This window comes from Marmota monax, unplaced genomic scaffold (assembly GCF_021218885.2).
Source record: "Marmota monax isolate L192 unplaced genomic scaffold, Marmota_monax_Labrador192_F-V1.1 WCK01_AAM20220418_F8-fsc00101, whole genome shotgun sequence".
Classification (NCBI taxonomy): Eukaryota; Metazoa; Chordata; class Mammalia; order Rodentia; family Sciuridae; genus Marmota; species Marmota monax.
Window position 1 is genome coordinate 118,303 of NW_026692786.1, and position 22,538 is coordinate 140,840.

A 22,538-nucleotide genomic window follows, 5' to 3' on the forward strand; every position below is an offset into this window, starting at 1 on the left:
GGCATGGGAATAGAATTAGATGGACATCATTACCTTAGATACATGTGTGAAGACATGAAGATCTACTTTGTGTACAACCAGAGAAAATGTGTGCACTATTTGTGTACTATAAAAAAATACAAGTAAAAATGTTGGCAAGGATGGGGGGACTGCATCGCTGGTGGGACTACAAATTGGTGCAACATTGCTGGTGGGACTGCAAATGGGTGCAAACACTCTGGAAAGCAGTATGACAGTTTCTCAGAAAACTTGGAATGGAACCACCATTTGACCCAGTTATCCCACTCTTTAATATATACCCAAAGGACTTAAAATCAACACTCCACAGTGATGCAGCACATCAATGTTTATAGCAACTTAATTCACAATAGCTAAGCTATGGAACCAACTTAGGTGCCCTTCAACAGATGAATGAATAAAGAAAATGTGGTATATATACACAATGTAATATTACTCAGCCACGAAGAAAAATGAAATTATGGCATTTGTTGGTAATGGATGGAATCAGAGTATCAGACTAAGTGAAATAAGCCAATCCCCAAAAGCCAAAGGCCAGATGTTCTCTGATATGCGGATGCTAACACACAATAACAAGGGGGAGGGAAGAATAGAAGTACTTTGAATTAGACAAAGGGAAATGAAGGGAAGGGACATGGATGGGAATAGGAAAGACAGTAGAAGAATCAGACATAACTTTCCCATGTTCATATATGAATATATGACCAGTGTAACTCCACATTATTTTAAACCACAAGAATGGGATCCTAATTAGAATAAGTTATACTCCATGTATGCACAATATGTTAGTACATTCTACTGTCATGTAGATCTAAAAAGAACAAATTTTTTAAAAAGGATAAATCTCCCCCCAAAAAAAGAAATAAGGTTCTAGGACTAATATATTCCCTCACTAGAACACAGGTATAAACTGGAAAACAATTTGGCATTATCTAATAAAGTTCCCTATGACTGAGCCATCCACTCTACTTGTGTTGCAAAATATACTGTGGAATATGTAGTCTTCTTCCTGTTTCCTTGCAAATGAGGCCTAAAATCTTTAGAATCTTCAGTGTCCGTGTGCGTGCTAATGAGTTAGCTGATGGCTTCCGTAGCTTCAGGGTGGAGGATACTCACCTGAAAGACATTAGAGGGTTAGGACTTTCAGCCTTGGTGGTGGGGCTATGTGTGCAAGTTAAGTCCATCACCAGTGGTCCCTGATAGAAAATCCTGCCTGTGTATGAAAGTTTCCATAAAAGCTCACAAGTGACAAGTCTTGGAGTGCTTCCAGATTGCTAAATACATGGAGGTTCCTGAAGGGCACTGTTTCTGTAGAGGACATGGAAGACCTGAGTCCCTTCCCCCATTCCTATCCATATGCATCTCTTCATCTATGTAATATCCTTTATAATAAAATAATAAACGATAAACTTTTCTGAGCTTCGAGTCACTCCAGAAAATTAATCAAACCTTAGAGGGAATTGTGGTAACCCTGATTTATAGCCATCAAAAGTATGGGGGCAGAGTTGTGCCTCAGTTGTAGAGCGCTTGCCTAGCATGCATGAGGCACTGGGTTCAATTCCTGACACCACATAAAAATAAAATACAGGCTTAAAAAAAAGGAGTCGGGGGTAGTTTTGGTACTTAGCCCTCGATTTGTGGGATGTATGCAGTCTAGGTAGGACTGTATTAAAGGACACTTGCTGTTACAAAAAACTATTGCTTTTTTGGTGTGTGGGGAAACCCCATATATCTGGTATTATGGAAATATAGTACAAAAACAGTTTTGAGTTGTTTTTCCTCTATGTTCTCATATGTTAAGAATGGCAATGAGATCAGAACACACAGATAATTGAGCCTGCTTCATTTGTATACATTGTATGCAAAAGATAGTTTTACTTAGTGAAAATCAATACTCAAACCACCATGACAACATAACAAATCAGATATACAAGAAGAGATTGATGGAGATTTACACAAAGGAACTGATGGGTAATACTGTATTAAGGCAGTTTGTTATACTACAATAGTGTTGAGAGCCACAGCCAAAGGGGCCCCAGCAAACTTCCAGCTGCCAGCAAACTTCCAGCTGCTGGCTGATGATTGGCTCACAGCGGCCCCAGCAACATCTAGCTGATTGGCTCCTCTGCGGTGATGCTCATTGGACTGTTTCCCTGCCCTTTCAGACCACGGAGCTGCTCATTGGGGGACTTTTTTGGCTCCGCCCACATGACCCAGCCAATCGGCCTCAAGAGCAGGAGGATTGTGGGAGGTGAAGAGAAGCTTGTGTGGGAGAGAGAGGCTTGGGGAAAGCCGGTGGTGGCAGTTGAGGCTCTGAGGGTTTTTCCTGAGAGACTATTTTGTTTGTCGTGTGTGGTTCTAAAAATAAAGTTAGTTTCTTTTGACAAGTGGCTCCTGATTGTGCCCAGCCAGACTGCGGCATTTGGTGGCTCGCACGGGGAGCGACTGAGGGTAAGTGAAACTGCTCGCCCCTGAGGGCAGGGCGAGAGGATGGGTAGCCATTTTAAGATTCCTCTTTTATTTTGCTTCACTTTTGTTTTAAGTTGCCTGTCCCTGGAGATGAGTGAGACGGAAGAAAAACCGCTCACATCTGAGGAAAAACTATTTACGTCTGAGGAACAGATAGGGAGAAAGGACGGATGCACATGTCAGGAGGATAGAAAGGCTATAATGACTTTTTGTTGTTCCCTTTTTATTTCATTCTGTCTCGGTTTTGTTTGGCGTCATCTTGTTGGGTTGTATTATAGTAGAAATACGGGATCAGAAATTAGTAAAAAACAAACTGAAAGAGTGTTAAGTAAATTGTTAGAGGAAGGAGGCATCCCAGTAAAATCAAGAGCAGTCAGGGCATACGTTGATACAATACAAAAATGTAGCCCATGGCTTTTTAAGGAGGAGTTGTTGAATATATCACAATGGAACCATCATGGTGAAGATTTAAAAAGAATAGAAAAGAAAAGCCCAGGGACTCTGCCAGTTGGCACATTGCCATTGTGGACATTCGTATCTTGTTTGCTTAGTCCAAAGCCTTCAGTTCAGACAATGGTAGAGGAAGGAGAAGACATAATGATTCAAGTAAAAGAGAAGGTCTCTCAAGTTAGTCAGACAGAGGAAAAGATTCAAGTAAAAGAGAAGGCCTCTCAAGCTAGTCAGACAGAGAAAGAAAGTGTAAAACAGAAAAAGCCATCAGGGGGAAAGTTACAACAGGAGACTGCTACTAACACCTTTGTATCACCAGAGGGTGTAAGTGTCCAACCAACAGCACCACCTCTACAGGAGACTGCTACTAACACCTTTCTATCACCAGAGGGCATAAGTGTCCAACCAACAGCGCCACCTCCATATGCTGGGAGGCCCCCAACCCCCGCAGTTGATAGTTGGGATCCTGAGACAAGGTCTCAAATATTAACATGCCCTGTATTTGAGGCAGGAGGGCAGCGATTTTACCAAGTTTTAAATTTCAAAACAGTGAAGCAGCTAAAAGAGGCTGTAACAACCTATGGTCCTCAAGCACCCTTCACTGTAAGCTTGGTCGAATCCATTAACAACTTGAACATGACGCCAGCAGATTGGGCTAATATGTGTAAAGCTGTGCTAAATGGAGGACAATACCTGTTATGGAAGGTTGCCAATGAGGAATTTTGCAAGGAGACGGCTAGGCGAAATGCAGCAGCTGGTTATCCTCAGAGAAATCTAGATATGTTGTTAGGAAAGGGACCTTATGAGGATCAGCAGCAACAAATTGCATATGATCCTGGCGTATACGCACAAATTGCTGCAGATGCAATTAAGGCATGGAAGACTTTACAAGGACATGGAGGTTTACAAGGTCAATTATCTAAGGTAATACAAGGAGCTAATGAACCTTATGCTGAATTTGTAGATAGGCTTATTCAAACAGCTACCAGAGTTTTTGGGAATACAGAACAAGCAATGCCATTACTAAAACACCTGGCTTATGAGCAAGCGAATCGTTGGTGCAGAGATATCATTAGACCATGGAAACATGAAGATTTAAACACATATATTAAATTATGTAGAGACATTAATGAACAAGAGCAAGTCGTGGCAGCTGCAGTAAAACAGGCTTTAGATGCCAGAGACATTAATGAACAAGGGCAAATTGTGGCAGCTGCAGTAAAACAGGCTTTAGATGCCAGGCCAAGAACATGCTACAATTGTGAACAAACAGGACATTTTAAAAGGAATTGCCCCATTGGAGGAGGGTTTAACAAAACTAGGTATCAAAGGAGTAGAATACCAGGTATTTGCCCACGATGCCGTAGAGGGAGACATTGGGCTAATGAATGCCGTTCTCAAACCACCATAGAGGGTACTCCATTATCAAAAAACGAACAAGGACCAGGTGTTTATCCACAATATCGTGGAGAAAGGCATCGGGCTCCATTGCCAAAAAATGGACAGGGGGGCCCAATGCTCCGGGGCCCCAAACCACAAATATACGGAGCACTGGAGGAACCCAGCAACCCCATCAGGGTAGTGCCCAGGACACATTGTCCATCAGATCCCTCATCAGACAAACCAGAGGGAGCGCAGGGTTGGACATCTGCGCCTCCGCCAGAGCAGTACTAACTCCAGAGATGGGAGTTCAAATCATTCCCACAGGGGTGAAAGGACCTCTTCCCAAAGGAACAGTAGGCTTATTATTGGGACGCAGCTCTTCTACTCTAAAAGGACTTATGATAAGTCCTGGGGTAATTGATCCCGATTATGAAGGTGAAATAAAAATTATAGCCAGTTCTCCAAAGGGTATATCAGTAATTTCACCAGGAGATAGAATAGCACAGTTACTAATAATACCCAGCCTACATGATAAATTTTCCAGTCGTACTGTAGAAAGAGGTTCCAAGGGATTAGGCTCCACAGGTGTAGATTGGGCTATGCTTTCTTTAAATTTAGATTCTCGCCCCATGCTAAAACTAAATATTCAAGGGCATGAATTTGATGGGCTACTGGATACAGGTGCAGACCTTAGCATCATCTCTCGTCAAGAATGGCCAAAACATTGGCCATTACAACAAGCCACTCAAACGCTTCGAGGCCTAGGAGTGGCGACTAATCCCCATAGAAGTGCAATGGTATTAGATTGGAAGGATCCTGAAGGATGTGAAGGAACTATACAGCCATATGTATTGGATCATCTTCCCATAAATTTATGGGGACGAGATGTCCTAGATCAATTAGGTTTGACATTAACAAATAACATCAACCAAAATGCACCCACTATTATGACTAGACAAGGTTTTAGGAAAGGAAAAAGATTAGAAAAACAAGAACAAGGTATAGCAGCACCAATACAAATAGATCAAGGAACAGACAGACATGGGTTGGATTTTCAGAAAGGGCCACTGAGACAATAAAAATTACTTGGAAATCAGAAAGACCAGTATGGGTTCCTCAGTGGCCCCTGACTAAAGAAAAGATACAAGCAGCCCATGACCTGGTCAAACAACAATTAGCAGAAGGACATATACAACCTTCTGTATCTCCCCATAATACTCCCATTTTTGTCATCAAAAAGAAATCTGGTAAATGGAGATTATTGCAAGATTTAAGAGCCATTAATAATGAGATGGTTATTATGGGACCTGCTCAATCAGGGATTCCTCAGTTGTCTGCTTTGCCAAAAACCTGGTATGTTTTAGTTATAGATATTAAAGATTGTTTTTTTTCAATTCCAATTCATCCTGAGGATAGTCCACGTTTTGCATTTACTATCCCTGCACTGAATCATGAAGGTCCTGATCAGAGATATGAATGGAAAGTACTCCCTCAAGGGATGGCTAACAGCCCAACTATGTGTCAAATTTATGTTAACAAAGTAATCCAGCCACTTAGAAATCAAAATCCTGAACTACAAATATTTCACTATATGGATGATGTATTATTAGCACACAAAGATAAAAACACATTGCTAGAATGTTATGCCACACTTACAAACTTATTAAAAAATTATAATCTAGAGATAGCAATAGATAAAGTACAATTAAATTTTCCAATTAATTATTTAGGAGTTCTATTATCCTCAACCATGGTCCGTCCACCAAAAATTCAAATACGAGTAGATCAACTCAAATCACTTAATGACTTTCAAAAGTTATTAGGAGACATAAATTGGATAAGGCCTTATTTAGGTATACCAACAGGAGAGTTGGGACCTTTATTTGATATCCTAAAAGGTCCATCAGATCCAAATTCACCCCGAATGTTAACGCCTGAAGCAAGAAAGGCATTAAAAATCATTGAAACATATATGGAAAATATGCATTTGGATAGAATTGATATAAGTTTGCCTTTATTATTTATTGTACTACCAACAAAAAATATTCCTACAGGAGTATTTTGGCAAGAAGGTCCATTATTATGGATACATTTATCTTATTCTCCTAACACTATTCTTACTAGGTATCCTGAGGCTGTAGGACAATTAATACTCGAAGGAATAAAAGCAGCAAAGGGAGTGTTTGGAATTTCTCCCAATAAAATTATTACTCCATATACTATGAATCAAATTGATGAGTTAGCTAATGAGTTAAATACTTGGGCAATAATCATGTGCAAATCTAATGTTTCATTTGATAACCACTTACCATCTAATCCTTTATTGTCTTTTTGGTCATTGCATCCTGTAATTTTTCCAAAAATGACAAGAAAAACACCTATCATGAATGCTCCAAATATATTCACTGATGGGTCAAATAATGGTACAGCAGCAGTAGTTACCCCTGATCAAACTTTTACATTTTTAGTACCCAAACAATCAGCTCAAAAGGTAGAGCTTAATGCAGTTTTACAAGCTTTTGTGATGTTTAAAGATTCTGTATTTAATTTATTTTCTGATAGTCAGTATGTAGTTAATGCTATAGTATCTCTTGAAGATGCTGGTAGGATTTCCCCTTCTTCTACTGTTTTCTCTTTGCTTTCCACTATACAAAGTCTAATCTGGGACAGAAAAGATCCATTCTTTATAGGACATATCAGGGCACATACAGGATTGCCTGGAGCCCTTAGTTTGGGCAATGATTTAGCAGATAAAACTACACATGACATACATATTTTCTCTACACTAGAAGAAGCTATAAATTTTCATAAAAAGTTCCATGTCAATGCTAATACTTTACAAAAGCACTTTAAAATAACTAAGGAACAAGCTAGACAAATAATAAAACAATGTCAAAATTGTGTGACCTTTTTACCACAAGTTAATCTTGGAGTCAATCCTAGAGGATTGATACCTAACCATATTTGGCAGATGGACGTCACACACTTGCCAGAATTTGGAAAATTAAAATATTTGCATGTTACAGTTGATACTTCTTCTGGATTTTTGATGGGCTCCCTTCATGCCGGAGAAAAAACTAAAGATGTTATAGGTCATTGCTTACAAAATTTTGCCACTGTGGGTGTTCCAAAACAGTTAAAAACAGATAATGCCCCTGGTTATACTTCTACCTCTTTTAAACAATTTTGCTCAACATTTGGCATTACTCATATAACAGGAATCCCATACAATCCACAGGGACAAGGCATAGTTGAAAGAGCTCATCAAACTATTAAAATGTACTTATTAAAGCAAAAAGAAGGAATTGGGAAGGGGTATATATTCCCCAAAGATAAACTTAAAATAACCCTTTTTACTCTAAACTTTTTAAATTTGGATTCATCAGGACTTAGTGCTGCGGAAAGGCATATGTGTCCAAAAAATGTACATAAGCCCAAGGTACTTTGGAAGGATATTCTAACAGGACAATGGAAAGGTCCTGACCCAGTAATTGTCTGGAGTCGGGGGTCTGTTTATGTGTTTCCACAGGGAGAACAGCAGCCGATTTGGATTCCAGAAAGATTAACTAAAGCGATTTCTACAGACCAAAAAGAAGATGATTTGGCTCAAATCCATAACAACTGATATCCAAAACTCCAGTTTGGCTATTCTTACATCTGCAACAGAACCAGGATGCTTTTTTCAATATCTATTTTATTATTGCCCTTTGCCATATCATGAAGTTATATTTTGTTTTTTGAGCTCATACAGACCTAGGTTAATGTTTTGCTGATCAGTTCTATTTTTTGACTATAGAGTTTTTAAACATTGCAATGGAGATTTCACCTGTAAAAAGTTATAAGGCCTTTACTATAATGTTATGTGTTGTATGTATTATATTATGTGTGCACACTTGTGTTTTGTGTTATATGTTTGAATGTACGTATGTCCATATATCATATATGATGAGCGCTCATGATAAAATGGATCCAAATATATTTTTTTCACGTGATTTATATGGTTTAATTTAAATTGGATAAACAACTGTTGAGGATTGTTTTAATATGTAAACAAAAAAGAAGGTTAACAGATCTGTTTGTTTACTTTTACCTTTCCTTTTCATTATATTTAATAATTCTCTTAAAGATAATGTAAATTGTTAAGAAAATTGTTTTCTTTTAGTGCCTTCTGTAGTGTTACATAATTTTTTCTTTAGCCATTATTGCCAGAATTCCTATCTTCATCCCAGTGCTGGTGAAGTCAAAGATAAAACCAATCTACAGCTTCTACAATAGCCATCACTGAACTGCTTGCAGAACTTGCCTGGACACATTGTGAGCTCACCTGTATGCATTGTGAACTATCTGTTGGTACAGCGAATTGTGGTAGTGCTGGAGTATTTTTGCTGATGGTGTCACCAGTGGTACAATTTAGGAGCCCTCAATTGGCTTAATGTCATGGCATTTTGCATCCTCCTCTACTAGTGATGGTCTAAAATTTGGGGGCCAACAGAGGTGAGGCAAAGAACCTCACCCCCCCACAGGTGCAAAGGCCTATCCACAAGTATGGCTGTATGCTGGACCGGTAGTCAGTGACGGGTATGATCCAATTGCAGTGGTACCAACCTAAGACAGGAGGCTGACGCCTAGAGGTCAGTTCATCCGATGACGGGTAAGGACCATATGTTGAATTGGACTGCCTAACAGGCACGGTCCCTAAGCCACATGCTTGTTGTTTAAACAGAGAGGGGGAGATGTTGAGAGCCACAGCCAAAGGGGCCCCAGCAAACTTCCAGCTGCCAGCAAACTTCCAGCTGCTGGCTGATGATTGGCTCACAGCGGCCCCAGCAACATCTAGCTGATTGGCTCCTCTGCGGTGATGCTCATTGGACTGTTTCCCTGCCCTTTCAGACCACGGAGCTGCTCATTGGGGGACTTTTTTGGCTCCGCCCACGTGACCCAGCCAATCGGCCTCAAGAGCAGGAGGATTGTGGGAGGTGAAGAGAAGCTTGTGTGGGAGAGAGAGGCTTGGGGAAAGCCGGTGGTGGCAGTTGAGGCTCTGAGGGTTTTTCCTGAGAGACTATTTTGTTTGTCGTGTGTGGTTCTAAAAATAAAGTTAGTTTCTTTTGACAAGTGGCTCCTGATTGTGCCCAGCCAGACTGCGGCACAATAGCACCTGCAACTGTCAGGAGAAGGGTTAAGAGTCCCCAGAGAAGAGGGGAACTCAACTCAGGACCAGCAGGGTTCTTGGCATAGGAGACGGAAAAGAATTTCAACACAAGCCAGACAAAGGCAACAGACAGGTTTATTTCGGAAGTCATACACACATTCAAGGGAGAATGCAGGCTATCCCAAGAGTGAGCAGACCTGCCTTGGGCTGACAATCCAATATTTATAGAAGGGCTATATCAGGAGCCAGATTAGAAGTGGATTTAGGGTGGAGTTTCCCTTGCGCTTGTGAATTTCCCTCATTCTACAAGGGCATGTTGCTCAAGATTTACAACTGTTTTTTCTTCATCTCAATTGGTTTTCCCTCTATATTCTCATATGCTAAGAACAGCAATGAGATCAGTATACACGGATAATTTTTAGAAATTAAGCCTGCTTCATTTGTGTATGTGATATGCAAAAGATAGTTTTCTGCATCTCAGTAGCTTGTGAGCATTTCCCTTAAAATTCAGTATTTCTCTATCCTAAATCCCTATCTCATTACCATATATTGGTAATGAAACACAACAAACTCTATGTCATCAAATATGTATTTTGTTGGAATAGAATATAAACAATTTATATTCACCTGTGTCCAGATTTAATGCTACTTATAAACACATACATATCTTAGAGAAAATTCTGCTTACATAAAAAGGATATCTTTATCCTTTACAATAGTGAAAAAATTCTAACTACTACATATTTAAAAATAGAAATGTAGGTATATAAATGATTGACAAAGTATTTCCATTCTCCCACTTATTACACAAAGAAGTCATTTTCTAACATAAATTTGATTATGTTAAAGAATAATTGAATGGTGTTGGACACCACTTTATATTGCTCAAAATAACAAATGTCATATGAAATTGCTTTTACTGAATTATTAGAGTTCATGAAAAAAGCAATTTTTATAGTCACATAATTTTTCTCTATGGTATAAACATCCTAATATTTAGGAGAGAAGTGAAAGTCATTAATTATGTTAATTACACATTTAAAAAATTATTTGATAGAGAATATTGCTATAAAGACCTTAATACATTTCTTATATTTGCATTTTCTCAAGATATAAATTATCTAATCATCATGTGAATAAAATCTTTTTTGGAGGGGCAGTATCAGGGATGATATCTCAGGGACACTCAACCACTGAGCCACATCCCCAGCCCTATTTTGTATTTCATTTAGAGACAGGGTCTCACTGAGTTGCTTAGTGCCTCACTTTTGCTGAGGCTGGCTTTGAATTCACATCCTCCTGCCTCAACCTCCCAAACCTCTGGGATTACAGGCATTCGCCAACGCACCTGACTTGAATAAAAATTTTTTTTAATTTTTTTTTGACAGAATGACTTTATTTTATTTATTTTTATGTGGTGCTGAGGATCAAACCCGGTGCCTCACGCATGCTAGGCAAGCGCTTTGCCACTGAGCTACAGCCCCAGCCCTTGAATAATATATTATTGTTATCCAATTTTAAATATATTTCATAGTGTTTCTTACCAAGAAACCTTTCTGATAAAAGTATTCTTTCCAAGTATAGGTCTTCCCATATTCCATAATTTTATGACTTAACTACCAGTATGAATTCTCTAAAGAGTCTCCTGTACCACTTAACAATGTGCTTTCACAACAGCGATTTCTTAATGATCTCCACCCCACAACCCTCGGTTTTTAATTCTAAAGGGGACTTAACCGATAGGGTGCTTTACCACTGAGCTTCAACCTCAGCCCTTTTTATTTTTTCTTTTGAGACAGGGTCTCACTAAGTTGCCAAGGCTGGCCCTGAACTTGAAATCCAACTGCTTCAGCCTCTGGAGTTACTGAAATTACAGGTTTGTGCCACTGCACCAAGCTCAATGATCTTTAAAGTCTTTACAAAATCTAAAGGCCCTGTGTATAATTTATATTACCGATTTTTGTAGTGAACTGGAGTTACACTTTGAATGTTTTAGAAAGCAATCATCTTGCTAATGCTCTTGTGAAAATCAAATGCCTGACCCTTAGCGGGTGATGCTCTTCAGCTGTGTACATATTCTTTTAGTCTCTTTTGTAAAGTTGAGAATTCATGTACCATAAAATTTACTCTCTTAAGGTACAGAAATCAGTAGTTCTTGGTATATTCACAAAGATGTATAACCATAACCACCATCTAATACTCTAGTACATTAAAAAAATACACACACACACACACACACTTTTAGTTGTAGGTGGACACCATACCTTTATTTTATTTATTTATATGTGGTGCTGAGGATCAAACCCAGGGTCTCACACAAGCTTGGCGAGTCCTGAGCCACACCCCCAACCCTACTCTAGTACATTTTAACACCAGAATAAGAAACACTACAGACAATGGCAGTTCTTCCTTGTCACCAGCCCCTGGGTTATTTTTCCTTTCTTTTCTTTTCTTTCCTCCCTCCCTCCCTCCATCTATCATATATTAGGGATTGAATCTAGTCTGTAAGGTATGTGTGAGTCAGACTGGCAATAGTCTGACTCACACATACCTTAGTAATGCAGTTTGAATATTAAATGCAAATTTCTCCAGAAAGAAACATCCAAGTTCTTTTAACCATTTTTTTTTTAAGACAAGGTCTCACTAAGTTGATGAGGTTGGCCTCAAACTTACAATCTTCCTCCCTCAGCCTCCTGAGTCACTGGAATTACAGGACTGTACCACCACACTTTGCTCTATGTTGTGGCATGATTCATCACTTCCTTTTCTTTATATGACTGAATACTGTTCCAGTGGATGGACAGGGTCAATTCACCAGCTAATGGGCATTTAGCTGTGCATTCTTTTTTTTTTTTTTTCGCCCACTGCTGGGGATTGAACTCAGGGTCTTGTGCATCCTAGGGTCCTAATGTACACATTTTTGAGAGGGTCAATTTAGACTCTAAAACTGATAAGCAGTGTAGGCTTTGTAGCAGTCAAATAAATAAAACCATGATTTTTTGGAGATCTTGAATTCACATATAAAAATTGTTTATTTATGACTCTAATTTGAAACTGGACAATGACCTGTTTCAGCCTTAGCACAACAAGATTCTATGCAACAAGTGGGACTCAGAATCTAGAACTATTGAAGATTTAGAACAGCATTTTTAGGAAGTATAAATTACGAAAAACATCATAAATGCTAGCTGGACTGGCTGGATCACTTGCAGGTACATAAGGAAAGGGCTTGTTTTCTGGAGAGACCATCTGAAATTGAGTTACTGATAAACTCTATATTTTTGATGCAGAGATTGATTCATTCTGGACTTATGATTCATTCTGAATGTTTCAAGTTATGGGAGGCCATGTCACAGGGAATGTCTCAACAGACTCAACTCTCAACTTTCTTGGAGTTATCCCACCATTCTTAACTTGTTATATTCGGCTTTCTTTTTTTTTTTTTAAATTTGTTAGTTATTAATGGATCTTTATTTATTTATTTATTTATAGGTGGTGCTGAGAATTGAACCCAGTGCCTCACGCATGCTAGGCAAGCCACAACCCTAGCCCCAGCATTCAGCTTTCTATATTAAATGAAGTTTTTAAAGACAGACTGGCAACAGTCTGTCACTACTTTCCTTCTTTTTTTTAGTTTTAGATAGACACAATACCTTTATTTTATTTATTTTTATGTGGTGCTGAGGATTGAACCCAGTTCCTTACACATACTAGGCAAGTGCTCTACCACGGAACTACAAACACAGCCCCCTAACTCTGCTTTTCTTGTCTTCATTGTTACACATACCTTAGTAAAGCAGTTTAATTATTAAATGCAAATTTCCCCAAAAAGAAACTGCTCTTTCCTGGGCTACTTATTGGATAAATAGGATAAAATGGGTGGAAGGCTATGTGAAAACAAAATAATAAGCTTCAGGATTTTGTCCCAACTATTTCTTTAAAGTATCTTTATGGTTATATTATATTATCATGTTTTTATATGAAAATGCTTTTTTTCCTTCATAAACAAAAGGAATGAAAATAAAAAATAATGAGAACAATGTAAAATTTAAAGTTATGGGGACATACTGATTTTGTAGTAACAGATAAAGAAGACAAAAGCCGCATTTGGGGAAACCTGGGGTTAAGGGGTGAGAACATTAATGATCTGTATTTTTTCAGAACTGCATTTGGAAGTTTTCCTTTTCTCCCAATACAAAGAGAAAGTAGCTTGCCTTTCAAAGACACTACAAACTTTCAGAATTTCAGCTGGCTACTTAGTCTAGGGTAAAATCAATAAGATGTTCAAGGTGGCCCCAACTCTGGTACTTTCCATGCAGTCCTTCTGGATGCTGTTCATAGTCCTGAGGTAGATGAAATGATGTTATAGACAAAGCAAACAATTTGAAACCAATTGCCTTCAGGAAGTTTCTCTGAAGCCAAAAAACCAAACTGAATTTTTGGGTGGGAGACTGTGATTGGAGGGCCATATGAGGGGCCTTCTTAATCTTTTGTTGTATAAATGGATCAAAGATGGCTCCTGTTTATTAGGCAAAACTGGCTCCAAAGCAGTTTACTTCTTCACAGAAGGCTAGGACCTTTAGCTCAGAGCCCACTAGAGGCAAACAAAAATTCTCACAAATTAATATGTTTTATTATACCCACATAAACATTTTTCCACATTTTTTATTGGTGCATTACAGTTATACATCACATAAACATATTTTTGGCCATTTAGAGCCCATCCACTTTGCATACCCCTGAAGCACCAACATGTGTTAACAATAGTTTAGACAAATGCTATAACTATAAACAAACAAAACACCCACTGACACCCTTCAGAACTCTTGAGACTCCCTACTCATTGCTACATCATCACCTACATGCATAATACCCTTGTTTCCCCTAGAAGATAATATCTATTCCCTTGGGCAGTGGTCTCATGCTGCCATCTCTGTTGGGAGGGACACCCCTTTCAAGAATCTGTGAAGTGCCACTTAATAAAGCTGACTGTATATTACTGTCTCTTGTGGTCTAGTTTTTTCCTAATTTACCTCTAAGTCCTTGAACTACTATACCTGTATGGCCTGACTACTGCATGTTATGCTTAGGATTTCCAAGGGTGCTATTACAGAGAAGTCCCTTTAGAAAGTTGTCTTTAGCAGAATTATGTTCACCTCCCTCCCCAATCCTTTTCTGTCCCCTCCATTTCCCTTTTTGTCCCACTCCCTAATCCTTCTGCAAGGTTTATACCACCTCCCTTTTGTTGTGATTATAAGTTGTAAAGAGAAGCCCCACCTATGTGGTGAAGATGTTAACTGCTAACTAATCTTTCTTCAGATTTCCACCTGCTATCCTTGGTGACACCCCCCACCCCCCAGCCTTTAGTCTTCAGTTCTCTGCATCAACTATAGGAAGTAGCCCCAGGAAGTTCAGGATCATTGAGATTTTTAATTATTGGGCATGAAAATAAGGGAGACATGCCCAGGATGACAAAGACTTGGCTCAGGACATTGCCTTCTTGCCCTGTTCCTCCCTTTTATCCCTATAAAAGCTCTTTGTACCCAGTTACTTCTGAAAAAGGAGTCCTCAAGGTCGTGTACTTTACTTCTATCCATTACCTCACACTGGGAACCATTTTTTCCTCCTCAAAAATGTTTTTATCGCCCATCTGGACTCCAAATCTGAAAGAACAGAAGAAAGAAAACAAAGTATTTTATTTCTCTTGTACCAGAAAATTAAGTGACGAAAAACTGAAAATAATGAATCAAAATTAATATTATGAAATTTGAACATAGGCAACAAATAGAGAATGAGATTATATATAAGATGTGGAGGTTATGGGAGGACAAAAATTAAGTCCATAGTTCTGAAATTCAGGTGTTAACCAGAATCAACTGAGAATGTTGTTGCAGGTACTGATGTAAAGCCACCAACCCAAATTAACTACATCAGCATCTAGAGGATAGGTCCTAAACATATATATTTATTTATCAACTAACTGCAGTGTTGAAGATCAAATCCAGGGTCTTTTCATGCTAAGAAAATAATCTACCTGAGCTATATCCATGACCTCTATACCTCTATATTTTTAATATTTGTACAATATGATACATGTTGAAGGTCATGTAGTCTTTACTCAAAATTTTTTAATTGTTTCATTTTTTTCTTTAGAATAAAATGCAAATAAACCCTCATGGTTAACGAGATGTATTTTCCCATTATATCCTGTACCCTAAAATCTGGTTCAAGTTTCCAGACCATGCATTCATTTCTCATCTTCTGGAGCTACCCAAATTTTTCATTTCACAGATGGGCTTGGTGTAGGCCTGGCTCCTTTTTATCCTTCAAATTTTAAGGTCTCTTATTCAAAAAGAATAAAACAATTGACCTACTCAAAGAAGTTCATGTTTATATCTTTCTATTACAGCACCTATTTCCTTGCTTTCATCACACATTGATTTCTCTTTATGTTGTTATTCAATAATTATTTATTATTTAAATTAATGCATTTATTTCTTTATTCCTAAAGCTTTACAAGGGCAGAAACAATAGTTTATTCATATATCACTAAACAAAAAGCTCCTAGAACAATGCAGTTGGTTACATAACAAATTTTTCACCAAATAGATTTCAATAAGAATACAGGTAAACATTAGGAATATAAGAAATTAACATTGAAAGAGACAGATGAATATCAAAATAAGTATTAACCACAAGAATTAAGCAATAGTTATCCTCTTTCTTCCTCTGCCTGCCATCCTTCTCTGATCTTACTACAGTAATTGAGTATCTTCTTTCCTATAATATTTTCATTTAGATGAGAATAAACATGTATCCAAATTAGCATAACTAAGGTCAAACATTGGCCATGATTTTTTTTGCTGTTATGCTAAAACTAATGCATTTTATTGACTAGTTTTGTTCTTTAAATACTATTGGTTACCAAAGGAACAGTTTGCACTGAATCCAAATTAAGGTTTCAAAAACTTACTAGTTGCAGAAGAGACATTCTTAGGTACAACACAAAATATTTTTATTGTAATATTCAGAAAATCATAAGAGTTAACTTTAAAAGTGTTCAGGTCAGCCAGCCGCAGTGGCACATGCCTGTAAATCCAGTGACTCAGGAGGCTGAGGCAGGAGTATTGCAAGTAACACCTTCTCTCAAAATAACAAATAAAAGGGGCTGAGGATGTAGTTCAATGGTTAAGTACCCTTGGATTCAACCTCAAACAAACAAACAAACAAAGCCAAAGTGCTCAGGTCAAATAACATTATCTCAACAACACAATGTAGTAAAGTTGAAAATCAAAACAAAACTATAAACACTTTGTAAACTACAAAAGAATATAAACATTTTGGGTTTGGCTGGAAGTCGACTTCTTTTCATGATGATTCAATATCTTCTAGTACATATTTAGGATAGTTGCCATAAATATCAACAAGGTGAATCCATTTACTCAAATTTCAAGGGAAAACAGGTTTTTTAAAATAAATGTAGTATTTAATTTTGTCAGATGGCAACTTGAAATTTTTGTAGAAGTGATTACTAATACTTCTTTGTAGCTAATGTAGTGCCACTGTGACTGGCTGACTTGAGCACTTTAAAGTTAAATTTAAAAACAGTTTTAAAGTAGCTTTACTTTTCTCTCTCACTTAAAAAAATACCTAATGCACATTGTTCCTTTAACTAACTAACTAACTGGGTTATTTGAAAAAAGAGGTTAGCTTTCATTACATTCAGGAACATGATAAAAATTCTGAGCCATCATTCTTTTATCTCAATGACTTCAACAGTAGTTACTATAGAACCACTGACACACAACATCAATCTCCCTAGATCTTTTTTTTTAATTTTTTTTAGTTGTAGTTGGACACAATGCCTTTATTTTATTTATTTTTATGTGATACTGAGGTTGCACTGTTGATGCCAATCTGAGCATTCTCAACTTGATTTCTGGGGGGGAAAAAAGAGAGAAAAAAGAATATTCCCAAACTGATTAACACTACTGTGTCTCATGGGCTAGTGCCCAAAAGATCTAGCAGAATCTATAACTTTCCAATCTCCCAGAAGAAGATAATGTCCACCAATATGTTATCAGAAAGCCCTCTTAAACAAACCAGGTAAAACAGTGTTTTGTTATTCCACATGTCTTGCATCACAAACACTGATATATTTCTCTGAAGAAAAAGCCTAAGAAAAATAAAGGCCAGGCATGGTAGCACATGCCTGTAATCCTGCTGCTTAGGAGACTGAGGCCCGGGGATCATAAATTTGAGGCCAGCTTCAGCAACTTAGCAAGACCCTGTCTCAAAATAAAACATAATTTTAAAGAGACTGGGGATGTAGCACAATGACTGAGGACCCTGCAGTATTGGGCTCAATCCTTATACTGCAAAAAACAAAGAAAGAAAGAAAAGAAAAATAAGGTGGAGGCTAAAGCATATGCTTTTGGACAACAGAAGAAAAATGAGAGAAACAGATTGTGAAAAGATGCAGGTTGTCTTCTCTCAGAGCTTCTACTTAGTCCAGTCAAAATTAAGAAATTTTGAAAAGTAACAAAAAGATTGGACCTCAAAAAAATTAAGAATTAGTCTTAAAGGCTGGCGATATATCTCAGTTGGTAGAGTGCTTGAGCCTCACGTGCACAAAGCCCTGGGTTCAATTCCCAGCATGACACACACAAAAAGGCAGTCTTAAATAGTCTTTCCTTGAACTTTGAAAAAATGCTTAAGATACTACATAAATTAAATGCCATCTGAATGACTTTTCTTTGGCTCCTAACACCCGCTTTAACACTCTGATTTTTATATATTAATGATGTTTGGAGTTTTCTTTAGAAAAGAATGGTTAAAAGTCCCCAAGAGATGTCTCACAGACACGAGCATGTTCTAAATGTTGCTTTCATATCTTTGACATATTGTTTTAAACTTGCTTCTAATTCATTCCTCTTTTGCAATACCCACCCAAAAGCTATTTAATTTTCTTGTTCTATTAGTTTCATTTATATATAATATTACAAAAGTAAAAGCTTATAAGGCAAAAAGCTTATTACATAAAATCTATTTACTGGAGCTCTCAAGTCTTCTTTATAATTTGGTCATAACCTGAAAATGCTTGCCATGATCAGAATCTCTCTTCCCTATGTTAGAAATATCAGGATGCCACAGAAATCAGACACATCCTCAAAAGTTACTCAATAAGGCAAACTTTTCTTCTGTGAAAGAATGTATTACTGAACAAAGTCCGGCAAGCAAGCATGCTAGGGTGAGCAGTCCACCTGTTTTTAATTCCTGAAGTAATCACTGCCCCTTGCTCTGAAAGGAGGAGCTCGGGATTACAATGCAATTGGCTAATTTTAAACTTTCGTAGAACAAAGGAAAACACTATAATCAAAATGGCTGTCACTGGATCTAATATCCCAATTAAAGCTAAATATTATATTTTGAAAATGAACCACCAGACTTTCTACTTCTCACACCTATGAATTCCCAACATGTTATCTTAACTTCTCTAAGACCCCTTTTATCACACTCTCTTACTTTTACTCCCTTATATATTTGATCTTTGCTAAATGATTAGCATCTCTTTTTAATTCTGGTGTCCCTTCACATACTAGGGACAAGTTCTGGCATATATGGGAAGGAATAGATACGAAAGTAAACATAACTCAAGGATATTCTTCACAGAATAGTTTTTGGAACCCATAAATATCTAGGGGTAGAGAAAATGTTAAATAATAGTGGGTAGTTATTATTCATATGTATACTCATTTTTAATCATAATAACCTTAATTCATATTAAATGTTAAGGAATGACAATTGTGAATTACCAAGTGAGAGAAGCAGGTTAAAAAATTACTGGGCGGGGCTGGGGTTGTAGCTCAGTGGTAGAGTGTTCGCGTAATGTGAGGCCCTGGATTCGATCCTCAGCACCACATAAAAATAAATAAATAAAAATAAAGATATTGTATCCATCTACAACTAAAAAAATATTTTAAAAAATTATTGGGAGGTTATGTACATTCGAAAGTAATAATAATAATATATGTGGTTAAGCTCTCTCTGCTTCCTGGTGCCATATTCCCAGCTGCTTTCCTCCACCAACCTTTCTCCCATGATGTTCTGCCTCACCTCAAGCCTTGAAGAAATGGAGCCAGTAGTTTGTGGACTGAGATCTCTGAAACCAGAAGCATCAAATAAAAATAGTAATGTGGTTAAGCTTTCAGTATGTTAATTTTTTTAAAATATATTTTTAGTTGTTGACAGACCTTTATTTTATTTATATGTGGTGCTGAGAATCGAACCCAGTGCCTCACACATGCTAGGCAAGCACTCCACCACTAAGCCACAACCCCAGCCTCTCAGTGTGTTAATCTTAACTCTGAACATTACTAATTCTGTGCCTTAGCAAGTATATTATTTGCATTACCAAGAATGCTTCGTCAATAAAATGAGAAAAATAATAGTACCTAGTACTCAAAGAGTTGTCAAGATTATGTGAGGGGAAAAAAAGAAAAATAACAATAACAAATTACTTCTATGATATACCTAAAAAAACCTAATAAATATTATATATTTTTATTGATAGACTATTTCACATCATGTAATCCATTACTACTAAAGAAAATTTCCTTATGTCCTTACCATTTTGGGACAGAAAATTTCAGCTTCTTAGGTCTGCTCTTCCTTATAAAGCTAATATAGGGTATAGCCTGCAAGCGTAGCCCCTTCATTAACATTATCCACAATGATTTTTTCAGAAAGACAAGGAAGAAAAAGAGAATTCTGCTCACAAACAAACATAGGTCAAAAAATTTAATTAGATAACAAACATAATTAAAAGATCAATTTTGTTCACTGTCCATCATACTTTTATGCACATGTATAACTACTAACATCTAATTCTGTTATCATATATTATAAACTTACCCTTGACCATGTGATTTATATAATGAGGTCTCCCAAGACAACTGGTCTTGAGAGAATAGTGCTGTTTTATGAAAGGTTACTTAAATCTGTTAAAAATACTGCTACTACTAATAATAAATATAATACTCAGTAGTTGCCTTACTTAGCTAACTACCTATTCTGTTTTCCTGATAATTATGAGTAAATTCCAATAGGTACTCAGAAGGGTTATGAAATCAGTTAAGTATCACTGGCACTTCCTTTTTCTCCTTACATGCAGGGAAGAGAGCAAAACCAGTGACTGGGATGAATTCTTTCCAATCTGAGAAGTAGAGAAGTCTTTTCTCATTAAATAACTAATTCATGTAAATTGTCTAAAAAAAAAAAAACAACATTTAAACATACACTGAAAGAAAAAAATCTGGAAGAATATATACTACAATATCAATAATGAACGCTTCTAGATGCTAACACTATAATTACTTATGTATCCTGTGTGTGGTGCAAGAGATTGAACCCAGAGGCACTCTACCACTGAGTTACATCCCTAGCCCTAATTTATTTTTAATTTGAGACAGGGTCTCACTAAATTTCTGAAACTGGTCTGGAACTTGAGATCTTTCTGCCTCATCTTTCAGAGTTGCTGGGATTACAGGAGTGCACCATTGACTGGCTAGTACTTACATATTTTTAGTTTTATAAATCAACTTAGGTTATTGAGTTTTTTCCAACAAGACTGCATTAATTCCATCATCAGGGACACACAATAAAACCTACATATATTGAAAGCATTTTTCTGAAAAGTTCGGAAGGAAAGCTCGTCTAGTTATTACAAAAACTAAGGAAACAGGCTAGCAAAATGACAGGGAACAGTACTAAAACCAAATGACTGAAATAATAAGCCCACCAAGTCTTGTACATTCTTTTACCATATTTCACCAATATAATGACATTCTCAATATTAAGATTTTTCCTGTGAAGTCAGGCCCAGTTGTGCATCCGTGTAATTCCAAGGGCTCTGGAGGCTGAGGCAGGAGGATCACAAATTCCAGGCAACCTGGACAACTTTGTGAGAACCTGTTTCAAAATAACAACAATAACCAAAAAAAAAAAAAACAAAAAACTAGGGCTGGGGATGTAGCTCAGCAGTAGAGCAACCTTTAGGTTCAATATCCAGTATGAAGAAGGGAGGTGATTCAGTTCTCTGAAGTCTGAGACTGGAATCTGTTTCTGCGTTCACAGCTGTTTTCTGTAGATAGAGCTATGAAAAAGCTGTGGATATGCAAATTGCCCCCACAAAGCTTCTAAAAAGGGATTACCAGGGGGAACGAATTGTAGTTTTGGAACCTCAACATCTTGTCTTCCCAGGACTCTGCACTGGGGACAACTCCAGTCCTAAACTCTCCGTACCAACACAAGGCTCCTTTTTTAAATTCTAGGTTTCAAATATCCAACCTTCCCTTTGGTAACCATTTGACCGCATGCTCCGCAGTGTGGCTATAAAGTGAAATGGCAGTGAAAGAAATCCCAGTGCAACAAATTCCTTGGAATTTGGGTGGGCTCCACTGCATGCCTAAGGTGTATTAAGCCCTGAACAATGGATACCGAATGCACTCATTCTGTATGAAAGCAACAGAGGCCATACCCTGGAGTCTTCCAGTCGCCTGGGGACCTGGTTCACATCCGCAGGTCTCGAACTGCCAAATGAATCTCTAGTTTCCTAAAAGTTGAAAACAAAACAAAACTACAGGTCAGTTTTGATCACAGTCTCTGGTCGGTCACAACAGCCAGGCACAGAATCACTAGGGTCACGGAATGACATACCTCACAATCGCCTCTAACTAGGGTCACACGTGCGGCCCCGCCCCCACTCGGTCCCGCGAGCCCAATCAGCAATCGGGCCCCTCCGCACCGCGCACACGTGACCACGACCACAAACACTCGCCACAGCAGCTGGCTCCGGCTTCGCCTCCACGCTCCCCACCCACATCCCGGGAACTCGGAGCCCTCCTGCTGCGAATTCCTCTCGCACCCGGACCCGGGTCACCTCAACTCACCACACAGAAAATAATGACCTCAAGTCCAGAAGAAAATGAAGCAGGGATCGCATTTCACTGGCAAACCTGGGGACCTGGGGTAAACCTATCCACCCCGGAGCCGAGCAGACGTTGATAAA

At 37.9% G+C, this 22,538-nt stretch overlaps 1 long non-coding RNA gene across 1 annotated transcript; it reads right to left on the reverse strand.

Annotated features, from left to right (window-relative positions):
• Positions 1-14,096: 14,096 nt before the first annotated feature.
• LOC124095029 (uncharacterized) lies at positions 14,097-22,532 on the reverse strand. The gene is made up of 3 exons (XR_006852394.2): positions 22,420-22,532; positions 22,008-22,082; positions 14,097-15,132 (listed from the first exon to the last, which is right to left on the reverse strand). It is a non-coding gene; the product is annotated as an uncharacterized LOC124095029 (long non-coding RNA).
• Between the last annotated feature and the right edge of the window lie 6 nt (positions 22,533-22,538).